This window comes from Podarcis melisellensis (assembly GCF_964234715.1).
Source record: "Podarcis melisellensis genome assembly, chromosome: 1".
Taxonomy (NCBI): Eukaryota; Metazoa; Chordata; class Lepidosauria; order Squamata; family Lacertidae; genus Podarcis; species Podarcis melisellensis.
The window spans coordinates 55,609,392-55,632,999 of NC_138528.1; positions in this window are offsets into that span (position 1 = coordinate 55,609,392).

Below are 23,608 nucleotides of genomic sequence, written 5' to 3' on the forward strand. Positions count from 1 at the left end.
AATTTACATAACTGCTTAACTAACAACCAACACAAAACAAGTAGCATCAAGGACTCACCTGGTTATGTGCTCATTTTTGGTGCCAGATGGAATTGACAGATGCAGAGGGGGAGAAAGCAAGAGATGCCAAAATGAAAGATTAGCTCAGCAAATCCATGGCAACCTTGATGAGTTATCTCAGGATTTCCCTCTTCACACATTTAACTAATGAACAAACTAAACCACCAACTGAACCTAACTAAATATAGAATGATTGTGTGGTTAAATGGGGAGGTCTCCAAACATAAACGATATAGTCTTAGGCAAGTCACTATCGTACGTCTTAGTCTCTGAACATGAATTCTATCCAGAATATCCGGGAAACAACAGCACATTTTGTGAGTTTCCCAGGGGGTCCAAAGGATGGGAAAAGGGCACCCTTCCACTCACAGTTTTTCCTCCAGCCTCTGCCCTCTTTTTCTTCAGCTGCTGGTACAAACACACACATACAGACAAATACAAACACAAACAACAGAACAAGGACCACCCACTTGCCTCCAAGCACATCAGTATTCAGCTTTAAAAAAATTAACCTACCCAACCCAGGCATTTCTATTGGTGTTGCCTCAGGTGCTAGCTCCTATCCCCTACTATTATTTCCCCCTCCATCTCTGCCCCCTCACTCCTCACCCAGTTCATCTGATTGAGGGAAGGACCAGCACAACTGTCTCCCTGGTCTTTGTTTTAACAATTATAGAGACGTTAAATAGGCACTAATTCTCCAGTCAAATTATTATGCAGCTTGGGGTTCCCTGCCCCATAAACAGGCCACAAAGAACATAAGAATGTTTGTATATAATATATAACAGTATAGGGTTTTTGTTTAACCTGGGTTTTTGTTTTTTGTTTTTTTGTACACAGGCTGAAAAAAAATGAGAGTGGGAATGTGTTTGGTTGTCATACCTCTTGCATCAGATTGATGAGTATAAAAATTTGAGGTCGTGTTAATTATGGACAAAACCTTATAATAATATACTGCAGCATTTCATAAATGACTGGCTGCCGCTTTGGTAAGTCTTTGAATTAGTCACCATGCTTAGTTGCAGGATTTTGATAGATTCAAAATCACAAACAATCCTTTTCTTTTAATTATATCACACCGAGATGATAAATGTGGCTTCTAGAAACATTTATAAAATGGACTTCTTCATTAGCATTTATCATACCAGCCATGCCTCTTACCATATGAGCACATATCCATTTACCGGTTAAAATTCATCTTCATTATGGCTTTCTAATGTTTTGATCTTTTAACTCTGCTTCCAGCTAGGAGCTGTTCCAAAGACTCTGGAAAAATTTAGCCCCAAATGGCAATTGTGCGGTGCAGTGACCTAGACAAAGGTCTTCATTAGTCATCCAATATTCCGCATGAAGGCGAGCCAGTGGAAATTATGTGGGCTAAGGAAGTATTAATTCCCACCATTTACATGCCACTAAGTGCCATTTTGTACATTGCATTTGAAAAGTGTACTAGAAAATTTTACATCTACACCTAGATGTAATCTATTGTGACAAAGAGGCCAAGCTAGACATGGGTGAATTGTGTGAATGCAATTAACATGCACTTTTTTGTTATGTAAATAGTACCTGCAGGAAAGTCTGTGCCATGAGAAGCAGGAAGATTGACTTTTTCCTTTCCCTATCACATTCCTGAAGAAGAAATATCTACTCCCAAACTACTACAGTCATAGCTCGGTTTTCGAACAGCTTAGTTCTCGAATGTTTTGGCTCCCGATCGCCGCAAATCCGGAAGTGATGGTTCCAGTTTGCAAACTATTTTTGGAAGCCAAATGTCTGGCGGGGCTTCCGCAGCTTCCAAATGGCTGCAGGAGCTTCCTGCAGCCAATCAGAAGCCGTGATTTGGTTTTCAAACATTTTGGAAGTTGAACGGACTTCCAGAACGGATTCCATTTGACTTCCAAGGTACAACTGTATATGCATTTTGAGGAAAGCTTTCAGTTGAAGCTAATTTATGTCATGTCTAGTTTGGCCCAAATAGATGTTTGCAAAGGTGACTATGATACAAGTACAGTTGCGAGGCCTTTATGTTATGGCCTGTAGGTGATTTTCTTCGCGAAAACTGCTGGCATGTGGTTTGAGATTAAGAGGGTTTGAGATTAAGAGGCACAGTGCTCCAGGCCCAGTTAGCTGGAGGGGCCTTGTACGTAGGTCAAGTAATCCAGCTTCCTGCTTGATTTCCTGCAGGAAAACCAGAGCTTCAACATCCCCAATAGACAATTATCCAATATCTGCTTGAAGGCCTCTTGTGAAGGAAAAGTGTTCCCCTTCTCGTGGCGGTACCCAATTTAATTGTCAAACTGTTCTTACTAGAAATGTCTCCTAATGTTCAATTAAGCCTGCTCTCCTGTAATTTAGGTTCATTATTAATATTATTATTCATTAAATTTGTCTACAGTAGATCTCAGGGTGTTTCACAACATAAAAATGCAATATAAAAACACAAAATACATAATAAAAAAACAAGAACAACCCCCCTACAAACAAATAACCCCCCTCCCCCACAAACTCCTTATACCTCTTTCCATGCTCCGAGTCAGCAGTGAACTTTTGCTCTGTTCTGTGTTGAAATTAAGGTCCTGAACTTACCCCACCCCTTCCCAATGGGTGAGAGGATAGTGACAAAACAGGACCAGAGGCTGGAGAAAGAGAGTCTGGGAACTATATTTAAAATGCATCAGCAAAAGACCAGTGAATGCATTTCAGTGTATGAAAGGTATAAGCATAATCCACAGAGACTATTATAAGAAAATCACATTATACATAAATGAATATTGGGTGAATGAGAATACAACAAACATTATATGCAGGCAAATACTACAGCTTACATGAAAAACAAAAGAGAATATGGACATGCACTATTAAACCACACAATGGAATATCTATTAGCTGTTCAGTGCAAAGATCACAATATGTTATATTGGGATTAACTTTTAACTTCACTCTACTTAAATTGTCATTTTACCTCAATATTTTTGCCTATTACAAGCAGTAATTGTGACATGCAACACAAGCAACATCAGTTTTAACTACTGTTCAGCTCTACTTTGATTTACAATCTAGTTTTCTCATGAATCCAAACAAGCTGAAAGCTTTTCTGTGTTCCCAGCTATATAGCAATTTATCCTAAAAACTGAAAAAAGAGAAAAGGAAAAACAGCCCAACTACCTTTCCAAGCAGGGGTCCAAAGGTACGGGTTTCTGCGGACTCATGAGAGGATTGAAAGGCGAAGCCAGCATTTCTGCTTCCTACATCCCAAATCCCAGGCAGGGAGAGACATTTCTCATATTAAGATACACATTAGGAACATAAGAAACTACCTTATACTGAGTCAGGCTATTGGTCCATGTAGCCCAGTGTCGCCTTCACTGATTGGCAGTCACTGTCTAGGGTTTCAGGTACGAGTCATTCCCAGCCCAACCTGGATATATGGAAGATTGAACCTAGGAGTGTCCATGTGCAAGTCGTGTGTTCTGCCACTGAGCTGCAGCCAGAATTTCTTGACCAAAATTTCCTTCCATTGTACTCCATACCTTCACTACACACCGAGTTTCCCCCACCCACCAAAAATGACAAGCAACTTAAGTTGCTTTTTAAGTCACTGAAGAGTGCTGTCATGTCTCCTCTCAGTCTTCTACAGTTAAATAGGGCCAATTCCTTATTAGGACTTCTTTTTCAGCCGGCCAGCCATCTTCACTGCCTTCCCTAAACCTATTCCAATTTGCCTACATCTTTCTTAGAATATGTCTCCCAGAACAGGACATATTCCTCCAGTTGAGATCACACTAGTATAAAATGCAACTACTACTTCTTATGTCTTGGAAACTATAGTGTTATTAATGTAACCAACCATCATATTAACCTCTCTGGTAGTTATTTCACACCGCTAGCTCATGTTCTGCTTGACTCCAAGATAATGTTCAAATGTAGTGCTGCCAAGCCAGTATCCCCCATCCTATATCTTTGCATTTGATTCCACCTTCCTCCAAATGCAGAATTTTGTACTTGTCTCTGCTTAATTTCGTTGTGGTATGTTCAGTCTGATTTTCCATTCTATCAAGATTATTTTGTCTTCCACAGTGCTAGCTTTCTCTCTCAGTTTTGAGTCATCCACAGATTTGATAAGGATTTACTCCACCCCTTCATCTGTTATTGTAAAAAATGTTGAAGGGTACCAGACCCAGAACAGCATCCTGCGGCATCCCATTTCCTGGGTGTAGCCAGAATTTATTTGGGGGGGGGCAGGCTTTATGTTGGGCCGGGGTCCAGAACTGAGTTATCTGCAACACAATTGGTCAGTTAGTTATTATTATTAATTTACTTGATTTTGGGAGGGGCAGCTGCCCCCCTGCCCATGCCCCATTTGTAACCTCCCTGCAGTTTGATGAGTTTCCAATCAGCTATGAATCCAGCCAACTGTACTATTGTCTCTAGCCCACAATTAACCACTTTACTAACTGAAACAGCCTTTTAAAATGCTTTTAAAAAATAAATTATATCCACAGCATTCCCATAATCAACTAAGTTAGTAACCCAATTCAAAAAGGTTAGCCTGGCAGGATTTATTGTTGACAAATACAGAAACAGAATTATCAGGAAAAACAAAACAAAACGTTATCAAGAAGCTGAGACTACATGCCGTACTTTTTTCTGTTCTCCCCTCCAATTGTGGCAAATGTACAGTCTACTCAGGCAAAACATCTTTCTCTTGGAGTCCATACCATAGGGGCTTGAGGTCATGTTGATCCCCTGTCCTGTGACATATGAGTGGAGAAACTTGACCAAGCGAGTTATGCAGTCTGCATGACTGATGCCCTTCGTTCACTGTGGAGGTATCTGGGGAGGTTAAGAGAAGGAAGATTTTTTCCAGAGACACTTCAGGTCCTTCAGTGTCAAATCATTGCTGTATGGCTTCATATTCATAATAAGTGACTACATGATCTGCAATCCAAATGTCCTTATAATTTAACGGTGGGAGCCTAGTTACTCTGAAAACAGCCTTGAGAACTTTCTTTTAAAAATTAAGGGGCATTTTTATTATGTTAGAATAATACAGTAATACCAGTATTGATTCAATTTTCCTATTAAGGTTACTAGGCCAACACCATTTCCAAAATAGCAGAATAATGCTAAGTAAACTTATTGTTGCCCTGTTTACAAGTATATTTGAATTTAATACTACTTAAATAGTGCTGTCTCTCAGCATATGAATCGACCAGGACTCTACAATCATCCTCTGAGGCCCTTGTTGGTGCTCCTCTTCCATGAGAAGTCTGGAGGGTGGCAACACAAGAATGGGCCTTTTCTGTGATGGCTCCCTGCTTGTGGAATGGTCTCCCCAAGGAGCTCGACAAGTGCTTTCATTACATATCCCTTCTTCCAGGCCTTTGGTTAATCAAACAATCTATGGCATTTTAAACTTGGGTGGAGTATTGTTTTTGTTTGTTAACTATGTTATCCAGTGATCCTTGGATGACAGGCGGTATAGAAATTGAATAGAGTGGTATCTCCGGTTGCACACAGAATCTGTTCCGGAGCTCCAGTCGGATCCTGAGGAATTCGCAACCAGAGGTGCCGCATCTGCGCATGTGCGTGAGGCGAGACCCGTAAAAATACTTCCGGGTTTGCCACGTTCGCATCTTGAAGGATAAGCAACCAGAGGTGTACGTATACAGAGGTACCACTGTATATAAATAAAATATATTAAATAAATACTTATCAATTGAAAGGCTTATAATTCAAGTTGCATTATAGTTACCAGTGGGTGATAACCACCTGCCATACTCACAGACCCACTGAAGTACATTGATTTCAATGGGTGTACTGGGTGACTAACATTGGACAGCACACTACTTGACAAATCATCTCTGTTTTGTGCAGAGCCTTTCAATTTCATAGGCTATACAGCATAACATAGGGAACATAGGAAGCTGCCTTGGAGGCCACACCTGCATGACACATTTAAAGCAGTAGCATAACACTTTAGAGTCATGACCCCGCCCCCACCCCCCAAAAAAAAGAATTCTGGGAAGTGTAGTTTTTTAGGGTGCTGAAAACCCCTATTCCCATCAGAGATCTACAATGCCCAAAGTGGTTTAACAATTAATCCGTCTTCCCACGACACGCCTGCATCTCTCCTAACAACTCTCAGCTACCTTAACACACTAAAGTTCCCTAGGGTTTTTTGGGGGAAGCCTTGACTGTTGAGAGATATTCTGCCACTGAGCTGCAATGCAGCCCTTCTCCAATACAGCAACATATTCTGTTGCACAACCTTTTAAAAAAATCCATTTAGCTGTAATTAATGTTCCTTGTGCTAAAAGCATACTTCCTATTAAGCGTTGATTTGTCTTTTGTATACTTTATTTAACATTTCTGAGAGATTACTTTGGGATTTATTTATTTTACAAAAAAAAGCTTGCAAATATTATTTAGGAGTCATAAATGCTTCCTATTATTGACATCTTCCTATTTGTATGCGGGTGTGTCATGGGAACATTCGACATGGAGATTTGGAACGTTCACTATGTAACAAATAATCAAAAACGCAATGTCATCTTTTCCTTCTGAAAAAAATTAAATGAGATGCGATAGTTTCTATGGAGTCAACATTTCAGGGAACAGAACAGAAATTTTTGCTCTCTTGTGTTTTACAAAATAATTGGCTGTAATCTGTGTTTGTTCTAGACCTGTGCATGATGGGATCAGTAGGTCTGCTCCTCTTGTTACATTTCTTAAAGCTCAAATGCCCTTAGTTGCATGTCTCTTGCCGAGCAAAACAACCTGGTTTTTAATTAACTTGAGCTTTGTGAATCCAGTAAAATAAATTTGTCAAGCTCATTTGGTGCTGTAAATGTATCTTGTCTGTGGCAGAAAGCTCCCCAGTGCTGTAGCCCCTTAAGTTTGAATGCTGATTCATAATGAGTTTGTCACTGGGTGATAACATCTCTCTTTGGAAACAGAACATTCTGCTAAATGTGGACAAATTCAGATTTCCAAAGAATCAAGTGAAATAGATGTGGAAGTGTTAAATCACATTAAATTCAAGAATGGGCTTCTTGTAGCCAATCCATTTATCTGCTGGCTGAGGGTTGTTTGCTCAAGAGTAAGCTGCAGAAATGAACGAGCTCTTTGTTTATACATATCCGAACATATAACTCCTTATGGCCAAGCTAAATATAATATGGGGTAGACCATATTTTGGTTTGCTTTTTCTGCTGCTAAATTTAATTGGGTGGTGAGCAGTGGCTCTGAATGGTCATTTAACCCTTTCCTCCCATGCCATTCTCCCAATCAAAATTGCCCTCCTCTCCCCAAAGGTATTATCAGTCCTGCAAGATGATTTTGAGTATGCAATTGAATCCCTTTCACAAAAGAGGTGGCTTCTAGCATATCTTCTTCAGTGGCCTTTAAGAAGTTTTTGCCCATATGTTATAATGATTTGGTGAAATTCTCAGAATCTGCTTTCATATGGCAGTCCAGAATTGCACTTATACTCAGACTGCATGATGTTCCCCTCCTTCTTGTGGGTGAAGAATTGCAGTAGCTGAGCATCCGCACTTGAAATTATGTACACAGTGGAAGGAGGGGATGTGTCAGCTTCTCTGTTGTGCTAAGATTCCAGCACAGCTCAGTAAATGTCTAAAACTGAGCCACAGTTCTGTCTGCAGGGTAGGCCTGGCAGCTCTATTTAGAGAAGAAGACAAATGATTTGCATAATTCTTCCTGGGGTGATTTTTTTAAAATTAAACTACCTAACTATTTTTCTTATTCATAGGAACTAATCAGGAATACAGAGCATTTGGCATGCATTGTTTTGTTTGAAAGGTACTTTCAGATCCTTTCGGAATGAATTACGTTAATTTCCCACCTCTGCTCAAAACACTAATATTTACTGCTAATTATTCCAGAACAGCCATAACAGAAAACACAAAGAAATGCAACATGATTATATAATCTGTAAATGCCTAAACTCACTGCCTAGACAATAGGACCATATCAATAATTTCCATTAGCGTAATGGACAGCAAGTAAACTAGAAAAAACTTTTCTCCAAACCCCAAATGTAATGAAGACAAGTGATCGCTGAGGATCATCTGGCGATTCGGTGAAAAATCAATAAAATGAATGACCAGATCAATAAATAGTCCCTTTAGTGAATATAGAAGATTGCTTCAAAAAGATCCATTACTGGCACTTTTGACATATAAATTACATATGGAAGATCAATACATCTCTATGATGAGAAAACCTTATGCAGGTCTGAAGGACTGGAGGTTGTGTTGCTTACTGTCACACATAACCAATTTCAGATCCTCAGCAGATGCAGATTTATTGAAGTCACTGTAACTGAAGCAAATGTTTCTGGCTGAGGATTAGCTATTATGGTCTCACTTCAAGTCCTGCTTTTTAATGCTGTCTAATATCTGACTGCCCTTCCTAGCAAAAGAGCATGAAAAATTAATGAATCAGCAATGACTATCTTGGGATATTCTCTGTACTCAGGTGTGCACTTGTGCAAGAACAGAAAACAATGACAGCAGAGCTGTCCTTATACCGTGAACTGGCTCTGACATATGGATTTCAGCATTAATGGATCATTAATTTCCCATTTTCCCCAAAGTCCCTTGGATATTATACCAAGAGAAGATGGCTATGGATTTGCCCCACTGTGTCACACAGACAGATCACCCGTGATCATGATAGGTGCACCTGAAGAGGAGGCAATGGTGTGACCATGACTGATGACCCAAGATCACATTATTCAGATGTTGCTGGATGGTTCACAAGAATGACCAAACTGGCAGAAGGGAGGGGGGAGCGAAGGAGGCAGCAAGATGGGCCTTAGGAGGCCCTTGGAGAGCAAAGGAAGGGACAGGGGAGCTGGACAGGGAGGCCTAATTGCTGCTGGGTGACCAAGAGAAGGGAGAAAGAAACAGAGGAGCCTTCTGCACTGAAAGATTGGGAAGATTTCTGCAGCAACCACTCCAGTGCAGAAGCCTCTCAGACCTGATCCTATACAAGGCTGTTGTGAGGCTATCTATGTTAAACAACACTGTGCACACTCTAGAGCATTACAAAGCTAAATTAGAGTGGTTGAGGTGGGGGTTGCAGTGCTTCCCTCCCCTAAAAGGAGTGTTCCTGTTCAGGGTTTCTGTCAGTCATTTCCTCCGAGCATAGCATTCCCCTCTCACTTTCCCTGTGCTCTCTCTTTCTTTTCCAGCTGACTGTATACATTCTAGGAGTACTGAACATGATCAGATCAAACTGGGATTTTTTGAGCAGGGCAGGGCAGGGACAGTGTCGTCTCCTCACATTAAAAGGCACTTTTGCAAACCTCAGATTTCTCCTGCCTATACAAATGCCCCCTTCTTGTTTCTCAATAGCTTTGTCAAGCTACAGTCCTGTTTGCATTTTCTACCTGAGTTCATTATTAGAAGGAGTGGTGGCGATTATGTTGACGAAGAGCTAGTGGTGTTTCCATTTGGCCCAACAAAGCTTGTGGAACTCAAAAGCCTGCTTACGCTTAGAATCATAGAATTGTAGAGTTGGAAGAGACCACAAAGGCCCTCTAGTCAAAACCCCCTTCAATGTAGGAATCTTTTTACCCAATGTGGGCCTTGAACCCTCAACCCTGAGATTAAGAGTCCTATGCTCTACCAACTGAGCTATCCCCGTCATGTTACCAAGAGAAGTTGAGAGAATCCTCTTACCTGCCGTTCACCCTCAGACTGCATGGCTTCACTTTGAGCGCAGTCAGTGTAAACTGATTATAGAGAGAAGCTAGCAGCATGATGCATAGATTCTCTTGCCAGCCCCCCCCCCTATGTTGCATATTTACTATAGAAAGGGGTGTTCCCAGACTGCAGAGACATTTTCCCCTAGATGTCGGAAACAGCAGAAACATTTCTTGTCTAACATCAAGCATCCGTTGCTAATAAGCAAGCACTTCCACGTTTCCCTACCTAACATAAAGGAGTGTGGGTGTTACTAGACACATCACAATTGAACAGACATTAATAAACACTAATGAAGTCTTGGGGGACAGACTTAGGCAGTTATTCAGTTTTACTCTGGGGAGACTTGCCTGCGACCTAAGTAGTGAACCGGTGTAGCCATGTTAATAAGCTTACAAGATCACAGCATGAGCTTGCATGGCCACGGGCCAGATATCATGGCTGCAGTTCATCCCTGGCGTCACGTATGGGTCGGAGGGATGGGAGTTACACTAGGGAAGATCTTTGGCTCACTGCTGCTCATCATTAGAGATTATACACATACAGGATACCTAGACTGGATTAAGGGAATCTGTGCGTTCTGCTTATAGTTTCTGACATTCTTCTGGTGCATAAAAACAAAACAAAAAACCCACAAATATTAACATGATAATATATTAGCTATATATTTTGTGTCTGCAGGGAGAAGAGTTGTGGTTCACACTCACCTGCTCCGTCCCCAAATGACTACTGATCTGCTTTGCAGCAAGTAGCCAATAAAAGCCTTTGCTCTGTGTCTGGGTCAAGATAAATGGGACACAGAATCCCATAAGAGCTGGACTCCAGACAGGAAGTTTGAGAGGCAGTGCACAGTTCAGGGCTTGAAGGAAAATGTCACTAGTAGGCAGGATCGGATTTCAAGGCTGGCCTAATGATGTTGGCTGGTGCAGAGCCAATGGGAAACAATTCCCGCTTGGATTAGATTACACTCCTGCACCCGTCAAGGCACATTCCCTTTCCTGCTCTTTCCGAAAACACCCCTGAGAACAGAAGTCCCTTTCTCTGTCTCTTACCGCCCTCCTGCTAATGTAGCCTCTTCTGAAAGCTGTGCAAATTTGCCAACAGTGTGGAAAATGTAGCGTTTCCCACTTGCCATCACCCTCTTCTGAAATCTCACTTTTGATAAAACTGTGACCGAGGAATCAATCTGACACGAGTGGCTGTTGGATGTGGCACAGCATACCGTGGCTGCAGGAAAAGTGTCAGTTCCACTTCATGGCCACACCTTTGACACAGAACACTAGGATGGGAGCGGCCTAAAAAGCACCAGAAATCTTAGCTCCTCTCTCAGGGCATAGCACTAGCCCAAACAAAATATATTTTTACATATCTTACTGCAAAGCACATTTGATATCAAAGTTTCTGTAGCTGGGGGTAGGGGCAAGGACTGTTCAGATCATCACCATTTTTTTTGCTGAGTGTTTTTTCCTGCCTTATTTGGAAACACATATAATAACGGAGAAACCACAGTCAATGTCACCCATGCAGCCACTTTCCAAAGCTATGCATATGTTCTAGAAAATGTTTGGAAGATAGAATTCAGATTGTGTTGCAGCAAGGCATCATCTGATAGAGGGTTGGCTGCATTAGATTTCCCCTAAGTCTGCAATTCAGTGGTGTTGCCTAAATGGCCCCATTTGCACACAAATGAAAGGGAGGTAGCCTTCCTGCAAGGCAATAAAATATGTGTGCCTTTTTGCAAAATCACAGTTTGTTGTTGTTGTTGTTGTGAGACAGGACACCCCAGAAGTGATTTTTCAGATTAGAAGTTTATTAAGTCTTTGTTACAGGGCACATATGTCCTCCAAACATCAAGTATGGCAGAGATCTTAGGATCCATTGTGTCCTGTAACAGGACCTGCTAGCACTTCTCCCCCAGACTCTCCTCTCCTCTCTCCTGGAATTCAGTGGTTCCCATTGTCTTCTGTGGGTGGAGATTTACAGCCGCAGTTGGAAGGCAGTTGAGATTACAATAAATTTTGTCTTCCTCCTGTTCTCTCCATGCTGATAGTTCTTTCTTCCATAAATCAACTCAATTAACTGTAAACATATTTGATTCATTATGTCTTCCTGGTCTTGGGACCAAACTTACCATAACTATCCATTTTTAAATGCCTTCCTGATCTTGGGGCTGGATTTTGAAACATTTCATCTGTGTTACCTCATGCAGCAGCAGATGTCATTGTTGGACACCTGCTGGACCCACCTTAATTCTTTCCTAGCCCAGTCTCTAAGCAGTGCATCATTAGAATTCCCATTGCTGCCCACAGATAGCATCACTCCAGGGCATTGGGGGAATTTAAACGGTGACTACCTCTGCTGGCATTGCCAGATAAGCTCACCATGCATGGAGGTAGGTACCCACTGAAGGACAAATTGCCCAGAGCCCACTCCAATCTGGAGCAGATCATGCCCCAAGCTTTGTTAGCACTCATTCTGCTTTCTCTGCGCCATTCTTCTTGGCTAGGTCAGTATTCAAATACTCGTCATCTTTCTCAAGTTTCTGTCTCTGGTGTGATGTCTCAGCTTTGTTTTCCTCCCACCACACCATATTCCTAAAGCACTGTACCATTGATCCAGCTGGCTTCTCATCTTCCTTTATGTAAGACACTTTCAAAAACATGTCTCTCCACTTTGCTTTTTTCATTGTGATCAGTCTTGGGCCACCCACAAACCACCAGAATTTTGTGGGAGGGATTCAAGCACCTATAAGAAATTTAGGTTTGCATATTTAAAGCACACTGGTGCAGCAAATCCATTTTTTAAAAATGGACTTTTTTCTTTAGGAAAGTGCTGCGGAAGTGCACTGAAAAGTGTGGGACGAATGAATGATCGACTGGAAGATGTAAAAACTCCATTCAAAGAAATCAGGATGAATGCAAGATGAATGGTCATTGTTAAGCTGGAAATAACAATGAGAAAGTATGCTAGAGGCTGCCTCCAGACTATCACTCATTCATGAAAGGGATTCAGTTGCATACTGTAAATAGAGTTTTGCACAATTAAATTGGATTAAAGTGCTCTGTTGCACTGGTGCAGCAAACCTACTTTTAAAAAAGTGGAGCTTTTGTGGTTAAGCAAGTGATGATGAAATGTGCTTAAAAGTGTGGAATAAATGACTGAGTGATAGGAAGATGTATAAGCTCCCCACAAACAAAGCAGAACAAAGGGTCAGTAAAGAACAAGCATAATCTGACCTCTGCATAAGCTTTGTGCAAACAAATCAGGATGTATGTTCAATAAGCAGGTCGTCTGGAGGAACCCTTCTCTTGCTTGCCCCTCTCCCCTCCCTGGTTTTCATTCTTTGTGAATTGTGCTTTATGAAATCATAAGCCTGTAGGTGGGCTCATAACACTTAATTTTGTGTGGCATCTCGTACAGCAATAGGCACCGTTTAAGAAATAAATGATGGAGAGGAGAGAGGTCAATGCAAGCCACTTAGTTTTATGGAAAATAAATAAATAGAGCACTCTATTTACTGTCAGTAAATACCTCACTACTATATACTTAATACGAAACAAACATCAGATGATAGTATCAGAGCATCTTGAACCTTTCTTAAGCATATATCATATGAAGTGCTATTTGTGAATAAAAAATAATTGCCAGCACAGATAAATGGGAAATTCAGAGATAAAAGTGGGAAACATAGCAGTTGCAGCTTGACTGTGATAGCTGTATAAAAGTTCAGTCTTCATGGTGCCAGATGAGGGAGAAATGAAAATGAAATGTACAACTGAGGTAGCCCTGTAGATATGCTAACTGTATCCCTTTGGACAATAAGATTCCTTAGGTTTAAGGATGATGGGTTGTTTTTTGAACAGGAATGGGGAACCTCAGGCCCATGGGTCAAATACCTTACTAGCTGAACCTCGAGATTCTCCCTAGGCCACACCCCTTTTGCAGGCCACACCCCTTTCGAGCCCTGCTCCTTGCCTTCCTTCAGTGCTTTGGTCTGGCTAATAATGTATTTTTATTTGCCTGGATGCAAAGGTGTGTGTGTGTGTGTGTGTGTGTGTAAAAACCTCTGATTTTGGAATGACTAGGAGTCCATCTCCTGCCCCACCCACTTTTGCCTCCAGCTCTGTGCACCACCAGCATGTGGCCCCTGGAAGGTTGTCCACAAAGCAATGTGGCCTTGGGGCTAAGAAAGGTTCCCACTCCTAAGCTTGCACACTCCAAAGCCTGTGTTTATTTTTCTGAAATTTCTTAATGGCACTGGCAAGTTAACTGGCAGAGATTGACAAGCAAACAGAAAAGGATGGACTTTGCAAGCAATCAGCTGAAAACAGAGAGAGATTCACTTTAAGAAAAAGGATTCTAATGATGCTAACATTCTGCACACTGTTCAGCTGAGCCTTGTTCATAGAACCATCATGTGCAGAATAGACATGTTTGGGCAAGTAGAACTATAACAACAAGCCCTGACTTGAATTACTCATTTATGGACTATTATTTGCATATTTGTAAATGCTGTTCTGTTGCTTTTAGGGTTTGTAGAAATAGGTTTGCATGTTTCTTAGAGCTTGCATTTTTTGTGTTTTTATCTAATTTTTATCTTGGAGACAGCTTTGGTGGCTGTGAACTGGTAAAATAAACAAACTTTCATTCTGTGTGAATTTATATAAAATGTACTCCTTAGGTGCAGTCAGAGATTCTACAAAAAGTGATGTAAATTATTTAAAACAAGCAGTTAAATAATGTTTCATTGTTGGACTTTGGCACTGAATCCAGATGTCAGGGTCAATGCCCCATTTAAGCTGCAATACACTTATCTGGGAACTCTGCATGTCACTGTAGTCACTTATGAAATCATCATGTTGGGTATGATATTTCAGGTAAGGAGTCAAGATTAGTGCACGAAATGATCCTTATAATATATTTCATTCATAACAATCCATTCTGAAATCCAGATAAGTCCTGTAATGTCCCAAAGGGGTTTCATCCAAACCTTGCACATCAAACTAACTATTCTGGGTTTTGCTTTAGATATACTGGGAAGTATCCAATCATTGTGTCCATCAGCACAATGAACTCCTTTTCTCACCCCCACATAGACTCCCCAAATCTGTGCTCTAGAACCAATTTAGTGGGCACACTAATTAAGCAAGGAGAAAACCTTGCATTGCTGGGATGAGTAACATCATGCTACTTTGGAATACAAGGCACTGATGCTAATGAATTTGAAGGCCACTATTTTTTGCTTTTCCTATCCTGAGCCAGATGACAGTTCTATGTGCAGGTTAAGAGTTCACAGTCATCCAGGAGCCACGGGCAATATGACGCAAATCGGATCAATCTAATCTATGAACAAAATATTTCCGAGGGTGCATTACATCCAGGAACTCCGCAGAGAAGAGGGGACGCTCTAATGAGGCTGCCACACTTCATTAACGCATTTAATTGCTGCCGTTTATATGATTTGAAAACCTTCACCGATTGGTAGCTCTGTCGGGCAAAACTTTCCAAAGCAGATGAGATTTGCATTTGGCAGCTACTTCCACATGGATCTGATTCCAGGGCTAAAGCTGAAGTATTTCCCTAAGGCAAATAGCAGAAGGCTGCAAGGGAAGGCACCTGGAAAATAACAAGAAGGATATTAATAACGCAGAACACGCCCTTGACTTTAGCACGCACCCAGGAGAAGCAAAACGGAGGGATTTATGTGAGCATTGGCAAAGCCTTCTCAAAGTATCAGGCTGCCGTGGAAGTTTCTTTTTTAAAAAAAAAAAAAAAGCATTGCTTCCTACAGGCAGGCTACAATCCTCAGATGGTTTCAGGCACGCCCTGTTCATTTCCATTGGCTTGGAGACAGCACGAAACTTTGCGGACTGGGCTTCCCTCAAAGGATCTGGATTTCCAGGAGGGCTTTGCAGTGGTATTTCACACCAGTCAAAACAATAAGAAATCTTATTTCAATAGTGGTGCTACTTTGATATTTTCCCTATGACTTTAAGCCGGGCCTGATGGATGCCTTCATTATTTCTTCCCCAGGCTCATGAGTCTATTTTTATACCCGCACCGGCCAAGCATTTCTCAGCAACACCAAATGCGGAATATATTATCAGTATACAGGCATTAGCATTCAGGGTTACTTGATTCTGATCAGTGACCGAGACTGTGGATGCAATGCAATGTGCTTTGCAGCAAGAGGGAGAGAACTGGAGGGGGTGGGGAGAGCCTTGGTGAATTTGTTCTTAGTACAAATATCAGCGCAAAAGCCTTGCTGAACTTGGATATAGACTTATGGTGCCTAATAAGTGCTTGCTTTTTGCCTCAAGCCCCTTGCGCTACTGGTTTCTACAATTGCCAGACAACCCTGTGTTCCACCAGCTTTTCACTGCACCTGCTTTCCCCCTCCTTAACCCATTACCCTCACGCATCCTAACCAGTGTGGATTCTTAAGCTGCGAAGACACTGGATCTTCACAGTTGCCAGGTGTGCAATGTTTGAGCAGATCGGAGGATCTTGAATGAAACTTTTCAGTGTGTATCTGTCTCTCTGTGTACCTTCCAAATTAGAGGACTCGGGTATTTTCAATTTCTGTTTGACGGAAGTGGTGAGCATAGTTATTTCTTCTTTCCACCTGCTGGCAGGATATTTAATTACCGGATATGAGCTCTTCCTCGTGCACAGACTCACCTGAGCCATATAGTAAGGGGGGTGGTTAGAAGGCAAGGCAAAACAGAGAGAGAGGGGAGCGTAAATATGAAGATTATAAAAATAGAAGGAACTGGGAATGGGAACATGGTACATGTGGGGGTGGATCAAGAGAGTTGAGGCTTGTAACTGAGTAACAAACAGGACGCCTGGAGAAAAGGAGTACAGACTGTGAGTGGAGGAGGCAGGAAGTGGGGGGGGGGGAGAGAATCCTGAGGCATTTAAAAAAAACAAAAATTCACAAATTGCCACAGAAATGTGGAGAACTGGGTTTAAGACTGGAAAAAAGAGACATGGAGAAAACCAAAATTGGAAGATCCTTCCATCCTGATTCTGAATATGACCTTTATCAAGCTTGCTCAAAGGTACACTCCACTGAAATTATTGTTATTTCATTTGACCTTAAGCAGAGAATTGCAGTTACAGATGCAAAAAGTCCCCCTTCTCTGTTGCTAATCTCCTGAGTGTCCTCCCTAGAAACCGTAAGCACTGAATAGTACATTACATATCCATTCAAAATGCCATAACTTACTGCAACTGCTTCCAAGTCCCGTGGCTTCATATTCCTGGCTCTTCAGAACACCCTGAGTCCTGTAATAACATGTCACTCAAGAAACAAACTATTTCTGCTTAGTATGTCAGCTGGAGTTTTGCAGCTGTTTTCTTCAGCATGCCAGAGAATGTGATCAATGAATTTCTGCCAGCTTATGGGTGGAGCTGCTTTTACCCTGTAGGAGTGAATCCCTAGAACAAGTTACCCTCTGCTGTAAGAGATTAAGCAGATAAGGTGCCTTGCCAGAGGTGTTGATTGTTTGAATACAGAAGCTTTCCTTCCTCCCAACCCAGTCACATTCTTCAAAAAGGGAGGAGTAGACACTTAGCAGTAAACCCTTCACTAAGGTGCTTGGAGAGATCTCGGGTTTCAGTAGAAAGATCTTATCCAGCTCATCCAGGTGTAGAATATATGACTCCCAGTGACAGGAAACTAGGCTGTGAAGACTCTCAACACTATATTTCAATGGTGTTTTTTTCTGGAAAAGCAGTTACCCACTTCTGATACCTCTGAACTGTAGCACGGTAGTTTTCAGATTCTGTGTCTTTAAGGAAACCTTTCCACATTGGCATGTCTGCTGAGTTCCCTTTGTATTTTATATCTTACCTTGGGATGGGGGTATATTACAGAGCATAGTTGAAATGGAGCCCTGGCCAGGTCTATAGGATCTTCTAATTGCCCCACCAAGAGCTGGGCACAGATCCTACAGTGCTTCCAAATGGAGACTTCATTAAGATGAACATTTTCTGGAAAATGAGTGAAGAAGAATGGCAGCTTAAACTCATGGGATACGTGCAGCTTGTAGACCTAGCATATAGAATAAGAGAACAAGAAGAACATACGTTTAAAGAAGATTGGAAAATGTTTATTGAATATATGGAGGAAAATTGTGTATATTTGAAAACATGGGCAGCATTAAGATAAATTCAACAGTGGAAATAAGTTTTGATGGATCTAATAAAGGAATACTGAATGGTTTATATATAAAATATGCAGGGATTTATGTTATGCAAAATGAACCATGGAAAGAGAAGAAGGGAAGTCATTGATATTTTAAGGTTATTTAAATGAATATTGTAAAATGTAAAGCAGAACATTTAATAAAAATTATAGCGGGGTGGGTGAGAGGTGCACATTTTCTGTGCACACATTTGGCGCAATCATTTCCACACATTCCAATTTTTCATTCGTAGTATCCATTGCTGTTCCATCACTTGGAATCCACATTGAGTGGAACTCAATGTCAGACTTCTCTAGCCAGCTTTCGTCTTCCACAATGGGCAAAATGGAAGCTTGTGTTTTTTGGGGTGGAGAGTAAAATCCATTTCCATTTGTGTATGGTCTTATGCAAGATTTTATATGAAGAATATATATATATAATGCCAATGTATGTACTGCTGTTACAGGCTGCATGCAAATCTTACATTTAAAGCTCACAGACACCAGGCAAGAGAATCCTAGGAACTGTCCTTTACCCCTCACAGCGTCTGCAGACAAGCCATCAGAGTCTGGCGGCAGAGACATCTTGGGATGCTCCATTGTCCATCTACTCAGGAGGGGATCTATTTCTTCCTCAGAGCTACAGTTACCAGAGTCCTCTGCCTCTGAGTAGCCCTGGTCTGGGGCCATGACCGAAAACACCTAACTCTCTCATGTGACTGCATTGATTGGAGGTTAAGATCAGGAGTAGGGAACTCGGAAGCTTGTCCGCCATGACTGATCTTTCCACTGATAAATCTCTCAATAATGCTATAATAGGCTCAGTGGCGTAGCGTGGGTTGTCAGCACCCGGGGCAAGGCAAGTAATTTGCGCCCCCTAACCCTAACCCCCAGATGTTGCGCCCGGTGCGCCTGGCCCCCCCCTACACCCCCCATGCTATGCCACTGAATAGGCTTGCCTGTGTATGCTAGAGTTTTCCTTATTACATTGTGGTTTTTCTGTTTCATTATTTCATTTGGAGCCTTCACTTCTTTTCGTTTTTCTTTCCAGGAACCTGCAGTTTTTAATGTATCAAGAAGTGATATTGTAACACATGACAAGCTGAACTGAAAGGATTCAAGATCTGGGAAACAAAACAGATGATCCAAGGGCCCCACATGGTCTGTCTTCTCTATATTCTCTCTGACAGCTGCCTTTATACCTTGGTTATAAACAAAAGTTGCCTTTTTGGGGAGTCCAGTCAACAAAAGTTTTGGGAACACTATACTCTCTTTTTATGTAGCTGTTATGCAGGTGTTCACAAGTGATGCTGCCAAGGAAAGCAAAAGAAAAGGTTCTTCCACTATACCTTATCGCAAAGAGGTAAAACATATGATACATACACAATTTGTGTATCTGTCTGAGGTGAGATTAATCAGTATACTAAACAAATCTACCATATTTTGTAAAGTGGTTTGTTAGTCTGTCTTTTTGACTGTTCTGCATAGGTTCATCCACCTCTTGAAATATCTTCACCAAACTTTCAAGTTGCACTATCTATGCTATGAATTCCTGGGCAGCGACAAGCCCTTTCTACAGCAATATACAATCCATAATGCACATACACTTTTAATACATTGATATCATGCACCCATGATTTGCTTGCTTTCTCCTTCTCCTTCTGTAGAATGTAGTCTTTTCTTTTTCCACTTCGGCATGAGAATTAGAAGTGCTTGTGCTGTGGAATACTTCACAAGGACTGAGACAGCAGGAGTAAGGGAGAAGGTTGTGGTGGTGTTATTTATGTACCTTTGTGCACGTCTCTGCATATGTATGAGTGCTGGCAGAAGAACTATGGTATATGGATCAGACATTTTGGATTTAATTCACAGGTGCTGCATTTCTCAGACAAGCTTTGCCCTTGAGCTGGCCATTCAAGTTTCTTGAAATATGCAACCTACAAGAAGCAAAACTACAATGACATTGTATGATATTGATCAAGAGTAACATTTGCTCGTCCATTAGGCAACAGGATCAGTCCTCTTCACTGCCAGAACCTTGTATTATTAAAACTATACTGGGTCTTTGCTAGCAACTCCTCCACCGGAGAGTGGAGATATTTGTTTTGATTTGATGAGGTCCTAAAGCCAATGTAATTATTTGCCTTTCAGAACTCCTTTGTATCTATTGCATCCCTTTCTTTCTAACAGAGAGGGGAGCCCAGAAGGCTTGAGGCGATGCTTCTGGCTGTGCTGTGGCTACCCAGCCCATTTACTTGCTGAGGGCAGAGTGTCATTTTGTAGCTTGGCCTCCTTGCATCTGGAAGCAATTTTAATTGGTTTCTGCTATAGTAAATCCATTGCCAGCTAGAATATTGCCTTTGCACAGCATTTGAATTGTAATTTTCTACAGGGGTTGTTGTGTTAGTCTATGGAGGTCCTATGCGAGTGCCTGGAGGCAGTTGGAGGATGGATGGCGACTAACAGATTCAGGTTGAATACTGACAAGACAGAAGTACTCTTTTTGGGGAACAGGGGGTGGGCAGGTGTGGGGGACTCCCTGATCCTGAATGGGGTAACTGTGCCCCTGAAGGACCAGGTGCACAGCCTGGGAGTCATTTTGGACTCACTGCTGTCCATGGAGGCACAGGTTAATTCTGTGTCCAGGGCAGCTGTCTACCAGCTCCATCTGGTACACAGGCTGAGACCCTACCTGCCCGAAGACTGTCTCACCAGAGTGGTGCATGCTCTAGTTATCTCTATCTAGTTATCTGAGAGATGGAGAAGAAGCAACAGGGTCACACTCCCCCTGTCCCTCTACAATTAGAGGAAGTCAATCAGGGCAACTAAGCCTGCTTCAGTGCTAAAACTGGGCCTGAAACCCAAGTGAAATGGGTCTAGATAATTTCCTCCAGGCATACCCCCAGCTGGTCATCCACCACCGTCACAGTCACCTTGGCTCAGAATGGTAAGGGCAATGAGCAGAGGCCCAACAAGCTGGGAGATGGGGCTTAGCCAGTAAGGTGTGACCTGTTGAGCTGGCTAATAGACACAAGTACCTCTAATTCAGAGCATCCAAGCCATTCTGATTCTGTGTATTAGGGAACAGCTGGAGACACCACATAGTAGCTGATCACTCTGTGTGCTTATTATTTGCATATTCCTTTGTTTGAAAAGGTTAAACAAATCACAGGGCAAGGCAGAAATTCAGAATAATAAGGATATTTATAGAAGAGTTTCCACTTACTCCAGCCTCTCCAGGCCTACTGTGCTCCTTTCAATCTCGCAAAATCCTTTGTCTGCTTTAGCTAACTCATTATATGTTGATTTATAGAACAGTACTGTGAGGAGGAAACGGCAGGAGCCAAACTTGCCAGGTGGCAGTTCATTCTCCTGCTCCAAGCACAGAGGCATGGGCTGCTGACAACAGGCCAGTCTCAGAGGGGGGAAACTGCTAATCGGTTGCAGAAGACGATCTGGCGAGAAGATGGGAGCTACTGCCAGGTTCTGGCCTCCAAAGAAAGGAGGATCAATCTGATTCTGGAGGATTATAACGGGATGGTGGTGGTCAGGGGAAATAGTGGAACACCTGGCTACCACTCCTGCAGATATAGAGTATGGCATTATTGGAGCAGGATATAACCTTCACACCATTTCTTTCTTGAATGCATGTGTGCACCACCACCCCAGTCCATATAAAAGAAAATAAGGGAACAAAGGTCACAACATAATGACGATGATGCAATGGGCAGGCACAAAAACACACACAATTTATATCAGGGAAGGGGCAACCTGTGACCCTCCAGATGTCATTGAATTCCAACTCCCCTCAATCCCTCCCAGCATGGCCAGTGGTGATGGAAACTGTAGTCCAACAACTTCTGGAGGGCCACAGGTTCCTCACTCCTGGTTTACATATTTTCCTGACTGGTGAGATGTTCCAGGGGAGCTCCACGTTGTCTCATTTTCTTTGGATGAAAGAGCATGGGAGAGTTACAGTTCTTTTTTAATAGTTGGTGCTTTGAAATAAATAAATATGCAAGCAGAGCACAACAGCAAGGCAGCAGATCCTTTATATTGCATCTCATTCCCACAGAGAGGAGCCCCCACAACCACAGCTGCTTCACCTTCAGCTAACTCTCTGCCTTCTTTTTCTCTCTCTAACTGCTGCATATTGCGCGCAATCTTCCAAACTGTTGTCTCAAACCCTAAAACAGAGAGGCTGAGGCAACCCAGTCTCTCTCTCTCTCTCTCTCTCTCTCTCTCTCTCTCTCTCTCTCTCTCTCTCTCTCTCTCACACACACACACACACACACACACACACACACACACACATCTCCACACTATTCATAGAATAGCATAAAATCAACTATTTATTGCAGACTAGTTAGGACTTCATTGAGACTACAGAAGCAAAGATGACCATTTTCATGAGAACAGTGTTCTCTCTCCCTCAAGCCCAACACTCCTTTCCTAGGCTTAATGTTGCAGCCCTATATTGAAGACCTAAATCACATCTATGCTGTTCTGTTCTGCATGCAAACAGTGGGAAACTCCAGCCAACATATTGACATAACAATAGGAAAAAAATTAAGAATGTGGTGGGCATCATCCCATTATGGTTACTGTAAGTACATATAGGAAATAGGGGAAGCTGGTACCAGTACCAGTCAAACCCAGTTACCAAACTCTGACCATAATAAGGTTAATCTCTGGAGAATCCAGGTATTACTTCACTTTTAGCTTATGATCAAATACTCAGTGCTCAGAATTTAAATCCATATACAGTATATAGCCCCCTCTTGCCATTTTATTGTATAGGAAGAGTACCTAAAGCAGATTTTCTGGTTGATTTTCTGGGCTGCCAAAAGCCCAGTATGAAAAGCATCCAGGTCAGTGTATACAGGATTGTCAGGGTTACCAAACTGTGCCTGGATTTTAGAAATGGCTAATAAGGTCATTTTTAAGCACATTTCTCCAGCTTCTGGCCCCATCATGGCAAAGTTTCATTAAAGTGCAAGTAATCCATTTTATGAGCACAATAATAAAAAGAATCTTTGCCTCAATGCTTCCTTGATTAATAAATTCTCATACATTTTTTCCCTGGCTCTCACACTTCATCTCACACTGCAGGGAATGTCTCTTGAGATACTAACCAAGAGCTTGTGAAAATCAAGGGATCATGCAGCCCACACAAACACAAGGGAAGCTGCACATAAAACTGGACAAGGAGCAAGGAGCGTAAAGTTCTGTGTCGTTGAGCCACCTGCCTTGAGGGATGATTGGCTGCATCATGCTGAGCATAGACTTTTAAGTTGGAAGAAGACACAAGACCATCGAGCTCAGATTTTCCTCCAAGCTAGGATTCCCCAAACATCAGATAAATTCTTGTTAAGAACCTACCAGAAAGCTTCCAAAGGCAGCTCGTTCCATTGGCCCATCTTCTCTTAGGGTTAAGAACTTCTCTAGGGGGGAAATCTTCATCTATTTACACCATCTTGGACCCCAAATTTCTAATAATTAAGCCCTTTCGATGCAGCAGCAAAATAAAAGGAACAACAGGGCAGGATTCAACTAATATTTTACATGTGCAGAACAAGGTCTGCTTATACAAGGGATCTTTCCCTCTCCTCCTTCCCTTGCC